The sequence below is a fragment of the Lampetra fluviatilis genome, chromosome 1 (genome assembly GCF_964198595.1).
Source record: "Lampetra fluviatilis chromosome 1, kcLamFluv1.1, whole genome shotgun sequence".
Lineage (NCBI taxonomy): Eukaryota > Metazoa > Chordata > Hyperoartia > Petromyzontiformes > Petromyzontidae > Lampetra > Lampetra fluviatilis.
Window position 1 is genome coordinate 10,826,208 of NC_136275.1, and position 8,737 is coordinate 10,834,944.

The 8,737-nt window shown below is 46.0% G+C and overlaps 1 protein-coding gene across 1 annotated transcript in view; it reads right to left on the bottom strand.

The window, feature by feature from the left end:
• The window catches only part of LOC144932179 (R3H domain-containing protein 1-like), a 116,810-nt gene extending 111,532 nt beyond the window's left edge, over positions 1-5,278 (bottom strand). Inside the window, 1 exon segment of the mRNA XM_078856135.1 lies at positions 5,145-5,278. The gene's annotated coding sequence lies outside the window, so the exon portion shown is untranslated.
• Between the last annotated feature and the right edge of the window lie 3,459 nt (positions 5,279-8,737).

Here is an 8,737-nt window from a genome sequence, read left to right on the forward strand (position 1 = left end):
CACGTACTTATTTATTTAAAAAATGTTTTGCATGGTTGCAAAACGCGTTCAGAATTTAATTCAACGCTTCTCACCTTTGTCAATGTACGTGAAAATAAACATCCTTCGAATGTCTATTTACTTTGAAAATGTCATGCATTGCACTTTTCACTACACGTGAAAAATATTGGTTGTCATACAATCCCATATTAAAATCTAAATAACATTTCAATCGGAATAGAAAACATCTAATTATTGCTCCGTACCACTTGGAGTGATGTCAGTTGCAACCAAACAAAAGCCTCAGATATGTGTGAAACACACAAGGGATCCTCTAAAGCGTACGAGGCAGACACAATGTGCACTATGAAGGCTGGCCACCATACGCAGCAAGGGTTAAAAGAAATGGTCCCTGGGGTGGGCTGCCTGTTCGCGCGGCAAGAACAGACCTAAAAATAAATGTGGGCAAGCTGCTGACATCGGGCACCCGTGCTCTACTACACCATTCCAACGTAGCATGTGCAAGGTTGCTGCAAAGCAGCGGGTGTCTTCGTGAAGCCCTTTCACCCCAAACTGACTTCAATCCCAAAATCGTAGACGATATGCTCCCAGAGGATTCTTACATCAATAGAGTGCCCAATGGCACGGCTGGAACATGCACGAACATTCTGATTTTTTTTTATTATCTGCAGAACAGTTCTGATGTTAGCCACCACTTGAAATTTATAAAAAGTTGCAATAATGCTGTCAAATGCTCACATTGTAAAACGATGATATGTACAATTTAAGAAACCACATTTGTGCCAGTTTAAAAAGCATTGCTCATAGTGGCTCCACAATTTATTGGAAAAATTGCTATGTGCATTGGACTGGAATGCTTGCATGTCAAACGATATGCCCTAAAACAAAAAAGGCAATTAAGTCAAGTGCAAAAACATCAGTGTGCAGTATACCTTGGCACAGAACACGTGTCACCTTGTGTATGATTCAAAAGCATGCCTATTGCAGAAAAAAACTTTATACACCGACACACCAAGATAGCATCACTGCAAAGTGGCCAGGTGGCTCAGAGGTCAGAGCATTGCGCTGGCACTGCTGAAACCCTGAGTTTTAATCTGGGCAGACGTCTGTGATTACACTAGGTTCTCAAGTTCAGTGAGTTGCATAAAAAATCCATCACATTAACTATGGGTCTATGATCAATTTGGTTACATTGTGGCTCTGGGAATTTAAAATATCAGTATGATTTCAATCTGACGAACATTACTCTAAGTGGCAGAGTGGGTGGGATAGTGCTGCCCTCTACTGCGTAGAACAGAGGTCACAAAGGGATCTCTAAGGTAGCGCTTGTGATAAGTGCTGCCATGAGCTGTTCTCTAAAAAAGGGTTGTACTCCTCGACGAGAGATCTGAAAGGATTATTTGTTTCACAACATGATGCATATATCGCAAATGGAATAAAATTGGAAATATTTTTTAAAGGCATAATTGCACTAAACGTTTTTATCTGGTTGCATTGATGGGTTATCAGATGTAGTGATGTGACATTCAGTACCATCATTATTTTAGCTGTAATTTTTTTTGTATTTTTCCCCATAAACAAAATCTCAAACTCATGCTAAACCTCCAGGAAAGCACAGCCTAGAAATGTATCTGCAAGAGCTATTTGGTTTTTGGATTACATCTTCCTTTAAATCCTAAATAATTTCATTTTCACGAGAAATAGTTCGTTAGTGTGCGCACAGTTCAGTCTGCTGTGCAGCTAAGGCCCTGGTGCCTTTGTAACAGTGTTTCGTTGGAGATGGCAGAATAATACATCAATCAGTAAAACATTTACAATTGCCATTCAGCCGATGCATCAATGCATGTCCATCAGCATTTTTTTTTACTTACAGACCACAAGACAGCCCATGGAGAATTGACACTATAATATGGACACAATGCGAGATATTGTACGATCATATTTTAAACAAAGTAACATTGATAATATGCGCACGTTATTAGTGTGAACACCCTTTTGTTGGAACTTTGGTCACTCTAAATGTAGCATGTCTATTAATAACCAGGATACACTTTCTGAAGGCGACCATTCGTCTGAAAAGTTGACATCTTATTTTCCGCTCAGTCACGTAATATCTAGTTTAAATTTTCATTTCAGCTGTTATTTTTTATAATGTGGGTTGTTTCTACATTTGAGGCATCCTTGAAACAGTTCCATACTGTGGTCAATTCTGTCAATAATCCTTCATGAATCGTCATGACAACACAGTACTGCCACAATGCCTCCACTTTTTGTAATCAAAGTCTTGCCTTGCTTTGCCCACCAGATGTAAACAAGCTGCACCACATTCGAATGTGAAGCCATGTCACCTGTTTGCACTTGCCATGTCTTGCAGGTAATGAAGATTTCCTTGATCTCATACCACTTGAGAGTTTCCAAATAATTATCACTATGTAGTATCTATAAATTAGAATTATCAAACGCATTGGCAATTATTTTCGTTTTATAACAATCGGAAGCATTTGTTTTCATGTAACAGTTGACCCCCCCCCCATAATATTGAATGTTCAGATGAAAGAATGCAGCAAATACACATGCTTGTGTAATCGGTACTCATCACGGGCAACAGGCTGGAGAGGGAGGCTGGAAAAGCAGTGTGGCTAATTAGGTGGCACGCAGGGTGACAAGGGCAGGCAGCAGACATGGATGCAATTCAGGTGGCTTGGCTGCATAGTTAATGTGCTGCAGGCCGTGGTCTCCTCTGTATGTGGGTTTCTATCCAAGCGTGTGTTGTGTTCTAAATCATCATCAGCGCACAATAGAAGCCACCCTTGTGTTTCAGCAGCTAAGCGAACATGCCGTACAGTGCGTGGATAATAAAATAGATGACACACACCACTATGTGCGTAGCCACACACAGGGCATATGCACAACAATATACGAACACGAATCTACAAGGGCACACACGCAAAGCATTTACAACACGTAAATGCATTATAATAGAAGTTAATTTACCTTCAGTTGCAGATTTTTTTTTGACAAGTGCTGTTAGCAAGTGCCAATATTAAGGCCCGCATACCACGCACATCTCGGTGTGGCCAGGACTAGGAACATAGATGATACAAATCCACACAAACCTGTGTACATTTACATCCATACATTCACGGGCACGAAACCACACACATCGACACACATTCAAACCTTCTCGTACCCACACACACGGACAAACGAACCCACACAAAAACAAACCAATATGCCACCCACACGCAAATCCGTCCACGCACTCAAATATAAAGATTCCCCGTATAGTCTAAACTGAATGTTAGGGCAAGTGTTGTTAGCGAGCGCCTATTAAGACGGGCCGGGCGTGGCCAGCACCACGCCCGGCCGCCTTTGTCTCCCTCGTGGAGATGTTTACACACCGCACCAGTTACCAGAGGTGTGGACTCGAGTCATGTGACTTGGACTCGAGTCAGACTCGAGTCATGAATTTGATGACTTGCGACTCGACTTGGACTTGCATAACAATGACTTTGTCCCACCTATGAGATGTGGACTCGAGTCATGTGACTTGGACTCGAGTCAGACTCGAGTCATGAATTTGATGACTTGCGACTCGACTTGGACTTGCATAACAATGACTTTGTCCCACCTCTGCCAGATACTAATTTGAGGCAGAGTCGACCTACGTGAGGCACAGGCCCGGTTCGGATAATTCGCCACCTCTCCCCACTATCTTCATTCGGGCCTTAATAGGTGCTTGCACAAACACACGTTAACCCACACGCACACACACACGTTGACCCACACGCACACAAACCCACCAATATACAACCCATACCCTCCCAACACACAATCCTGCCCCCACCACCCCTTCCTTAACGAACACACTCTCACTCAACGACCCACCACACTGAGCCCACCCCACCCCACCAATATTGAATTCGCCACCCTCGACACACACAAAGACAACGATCCCCCGTATAACCTGATGGGGCAAGTGCTGTTAACGAGCACCTATGAACACCGGCACGGCACACGAGGGGTGGGGGGGGGATGGACAACACCACGTCGACCTAGGGGAGACCCCGGACCGGTTCAGACAATCGTCACCGGTGGTGTTGGGGGCCGTGAGCCGGAATCGAACTCGGGTGGCCGGGTTTGTAGCGCAGCGCGCTAACCGCTATCCCACCGCTCCACACACTGAACCCCACACACATACTGACCGCCCCCCCCAATCAACACTGAACACGCAAACCCCCATATCTACAGACACATTGACCCACCCCCCCCACCAGCCATACAGACACAGAACCTCCCCGAAAATACATTCAGCCCCCCACCCCCCATACAAAACCACTGAATCCGCGCCCCCCTTCCCCTCAATACACACACCGAGCCAATACGAATACGTCACCACGGCGCCTGTGCCAGGCCAGGTGCACTTGGAGGTCACGTGAAGTGTCGAAGGCTCGCGGGCAGGAGGACCACGGTGGAAACACCGAAATAAGATAGAGACGCACTGAACGCGTACACCCCCCCCCCACACACAATCGCCCACCCCACCCCCCATTCACTGAACCTTCTCTCCCCACAGATATTGAACACTGAATCTGCCCCCCCCCCGCCAACAAACACCCTTCAACACTCAACACGCACAACACTTAAGCACCCCCCCCCCAATACACATCATATAGTGACACCCACCCCAAGATCAATCACTGCATCCAGCCTCCCCCCAAAGATCCTCCGTATAGCCTTTAACATACCGCTGGAGCAAGCGCTGCTAGCGAGCACCTATTAAGGCTGAAACCGGCAGACGAGGGGGGTGGGTGCCAAATACCACGCCCGGCCGTCTTTGTCTCCCCAGTACTGATGTTTACACCACGGACCAGGGTACTCATTTGAGGATGAATCGACCTTGGCGACTCCTCCCAGAACGGGTTCAGGTATTCTAATCCACATACACAACAACGAGCACACAGACAGAAGCGCACACACAGACACACACACAGACAGACCGCCTCGACCCCAGGGGCCGCAGGGCGCCAGAGTCGAGGTTAGCGCTGGGGCTGCGCTGGGCCGCCTCGCCTCTGTCCTGCTCCGACGCTGAAAAAGGAGGGCCAACGTCCCGGACAGCTCACACTCATCATCATCAGCAGCACCTGCGCTATCAGCACGGAGGCGGCGGTGGCGGCGGTGGTGGCAGCTCCCCGCTCGGCTCCCAGCAGCAGCAGCGAGGCCCGTGACGTCACCGCAACATGCGGGGCTCTGGCGGTGTTTGGACGACGTCACAAACGCCGTGACGTCACCGCGCACTGCTCACAGCGGGGTGACGTCACCGCGCACTGCTCACATCGGGGTGACGTCATACGCAAAGTTGTTATTTTTTTATTGGTTTTAACGCGTAGGCTTTCGCGACCAATATCATCCATAATATTCTGCCGCGAGCAGAATATTAATTTCTGGATGTTCTGCCGAAAGAAAACGCACGCTGATCGCCTATCTGAAAAGTCACACCATCACCACGCACAGAAATACTCTCTCATCAAGACGCTCATACATCGAGCTAAGAAAGTGTCAGATGGTGACAGTCTGAGAAGTTAAATTAAACATGTTAAAGATGTTCTAGATTTGAAGCTTTTGTGACTGCAAGGATTCATACTCTTAGGTTTTTTCGGTAAAGTCACGTAGGTAAAAAGAAGTAATACAAAATAATAGAAATAAAATAATAAATCACTGTGGTTTATTATTTTATTTCTATTATTATTTCTATTATTTTAAAAGAGTATGTTAAATAAGCGCTGCAATTGAACGGTTACAATGATACACAAATCAATAGGGCACTGAATGCCAAAACCAAATCAAATAACACAACCGTGGATACTGACCAAGTAATTAAAACTATAAAACAATAACGTACATTGCGGGAGTTACTGATAAACTAGCCAGATGTTTGGAAAAACAAAACATCCGAGTCAGACTTGGCACGGTACATAAAATACAGAAATTAATACTCGTAGGAACCTCCAGGTTACACCACCCCACAGGGGATTATTGTGTCCGTCGTGCAGGGAGGGGCTGGGTGGGGAGGGAGGGGCTGGGTGGGGAGGGGAGGGTAGGGAGGGGCTGGGTGGGCATGGTGGGGAGGGGCTGGGTGGGGAGTGTGGGGCTGGGTGGGGGGTGGGAGGGGTGGGGCTGGGTGGGGGGTGGGAGGGATGGGGCTGGGTGGGGAGGGGCTGGTCACCCCGTGGTGCCCTTATAAAACTCAACGTTTAACCTACTCACGCCGGCTTGTGCCCGCTCTCACAGTAGGGATTATTTGCGGAATACACCACGCCGCCGTTGACCCTGGCCATTGACCGAGCAACCCAACGTTCCTACCAGCTCCCTCCGCAGGAATGTGTTATCTGGTACAAAATATGTATTACCGAAGCTATCAACAGAAGGTGTGCACCGTATTAATTGCACGTGTGGCAAATGCTATGTTGGGAAAACAGGACGAATAATCAGAACGAGACTAAAATAACACCAAAGGAACATTAAATACTACCAAATACAACTGTCGGCAGGGGCAGAAGACGCGTGCCAACAAAGACACTCAATTGATTTTGATAATGTTTAAGTTGTGTGCAAAACTAGTTACTACTAGCCAAGACTAATTAGATAATCTATAGAAATTGAGATAAATAAAAATACGTTTAACCGTTCGGATAGCTATAGGCTTCGTTCTGCTTGGAAGCGAATAATCAAGTAATACATTCATTACTCTTTGGTTATTTCGGTAAAGTCACGTAGAAATACATTTAATTAAATAATAGAGTACGACATTTCGATTGCAACACAAGCAGTCGTCATCAGGTAGAACTAAATTTGAGAGAGAGACAAAACGAAAGCTTCAAAACAAGTTTGAACCACCTTTACGGAGAGGGTGTAAGTTTGTTTTCTCTCTCTCTCTGTGTTTCTGTTGGTCAAATTTCACACTTAACTTCTAATTTAGCAATCTCTGGAGAACGTAATCAACCAGACTATGCGTTAACTGTGTATTTAGCCAACTCTCTGCGTTGCATTGCATTACATTTACAAAAATTAGCTAAGTTTGTTTTCTCACCTGCCTATTTCTCGCTCTAACAATTTACCAGGCTCGCATCGGTCCATTCGCTGTTTCTCTCCCCCGGCCGCTTCGGGGTGGATTTACACACAGCTCTCTCATTGACATGCTTATTTCTCTGCTCCAGCAGACTGTTGTCTCTGTCTGTGTGTGTCCGTGTCTGTGTTTTGTCTCTCTCTCAAATTTAGTTCTACCTGATTACGACTGCTTGTATTGCAATCGAAACGTCGTATTATATTATTTAATTAATTTTATTTCTACGTGACTTGACCGAAAGAACCAAAGAGTAATTCCTGCAATCACGAAAGCTTCAAATCAAGTAATATAGTTTAAACGCATGCCTATACAGGTCACCATACTTCAATAGGGATTACCCTTCAACAATAACTGGTATGGCTATTTTAGTGCACACATTCAATAGGAGGTACAATAACAATGGGCATGAATAATGTGCATGCATAATGTGCTTTTATTAGCATGCAAATAACCCAACCGTCAATGCATACCCATGGTCATTTATATGCATTCATTAATCCTCCCCCCACCCACTTCGCGCAAGAACAGCACACCAGTGACGTCATCACATCTACCCCTCTCTTTAAGGAACGACAGAGGAAGATTTCTCCACAAATCTGGCTGTCGCCTGATGAAGCTGGTTGTAATTACTGGCGAAAGGTCGTACTCAGATTGTAAATGTTGTTGCTTTGCTCTCCAACACACCAGTGTGCTGTACTAGTAACTAATTGGTTTGTTCTGTTTATGTGACAAACCTTACTAATTGGCTGTGTCGGGTGGTGGCGGGTTTAAATGATACATTTATATATTTGTAATGATATGGTGACACCTGCTGGCCGGGAAAGGGAATTACGGGTACGGGCACGGTTAAAGTAACTACCAATCAGAGAAGGAGATGTATCTGGGGCAAAGGTGGGGTTAGTCCAGATACTCCGGGAACCTGCTCGAAGGTTCCACGAGAGGGCGTGGCCGGACGCGGGGCCTGGCCACGCCTGGGGGGATATAAGGGGGAGCGGACCCGGGGCTCGGGGTTCGTGTGTGGAGTCTTGGGTCCTGGCTGCGTAGCTGCTCGCCGATATCTCTCTCCGTCATCCGGCCACGTAGAAGATCTCCTGCAGGGTTCCCATCGCCATCATCATCACGCCGCCAGGCAGCGGCGTAGCCAAGTGAGGGCGGTGGGACCACGCCGAGTGATCGGCTGTGTGTAGCCAGTAAAAACGTTAATATCTAAGGGTTGTACTCAGAGTGAGAAGGATGTGTTGGCCTGTGTTGTGCCCAGTGTGAGAAATAAAAGTATCCTCTACACGACGTGTCGCGGAAGTCGCTCATTACATATTTATGCGATCTAACCCAAAAAAAAACTGTATTATGAATATTTTTGCCTTGTTTTGGTGGTAGCATGACGCCAGCCAGTTAAATTATTTCATCTCTTATCTTACACTCATTCACCTAGGAAAGACTCGCCAAGTCCAGACTTCTTTTCGGGAAAGGGCCTGCCAAGTTTTCCAAATTTGCCAATGTCACTGGTTACGCCACCAGAACTCGTTTACGATTTCGTAATGTTTACACCAAGCTCACTCAATGTAAATTGTACAGGCCATTTGCCAATTCACTGCTGGATGATAGACTTCC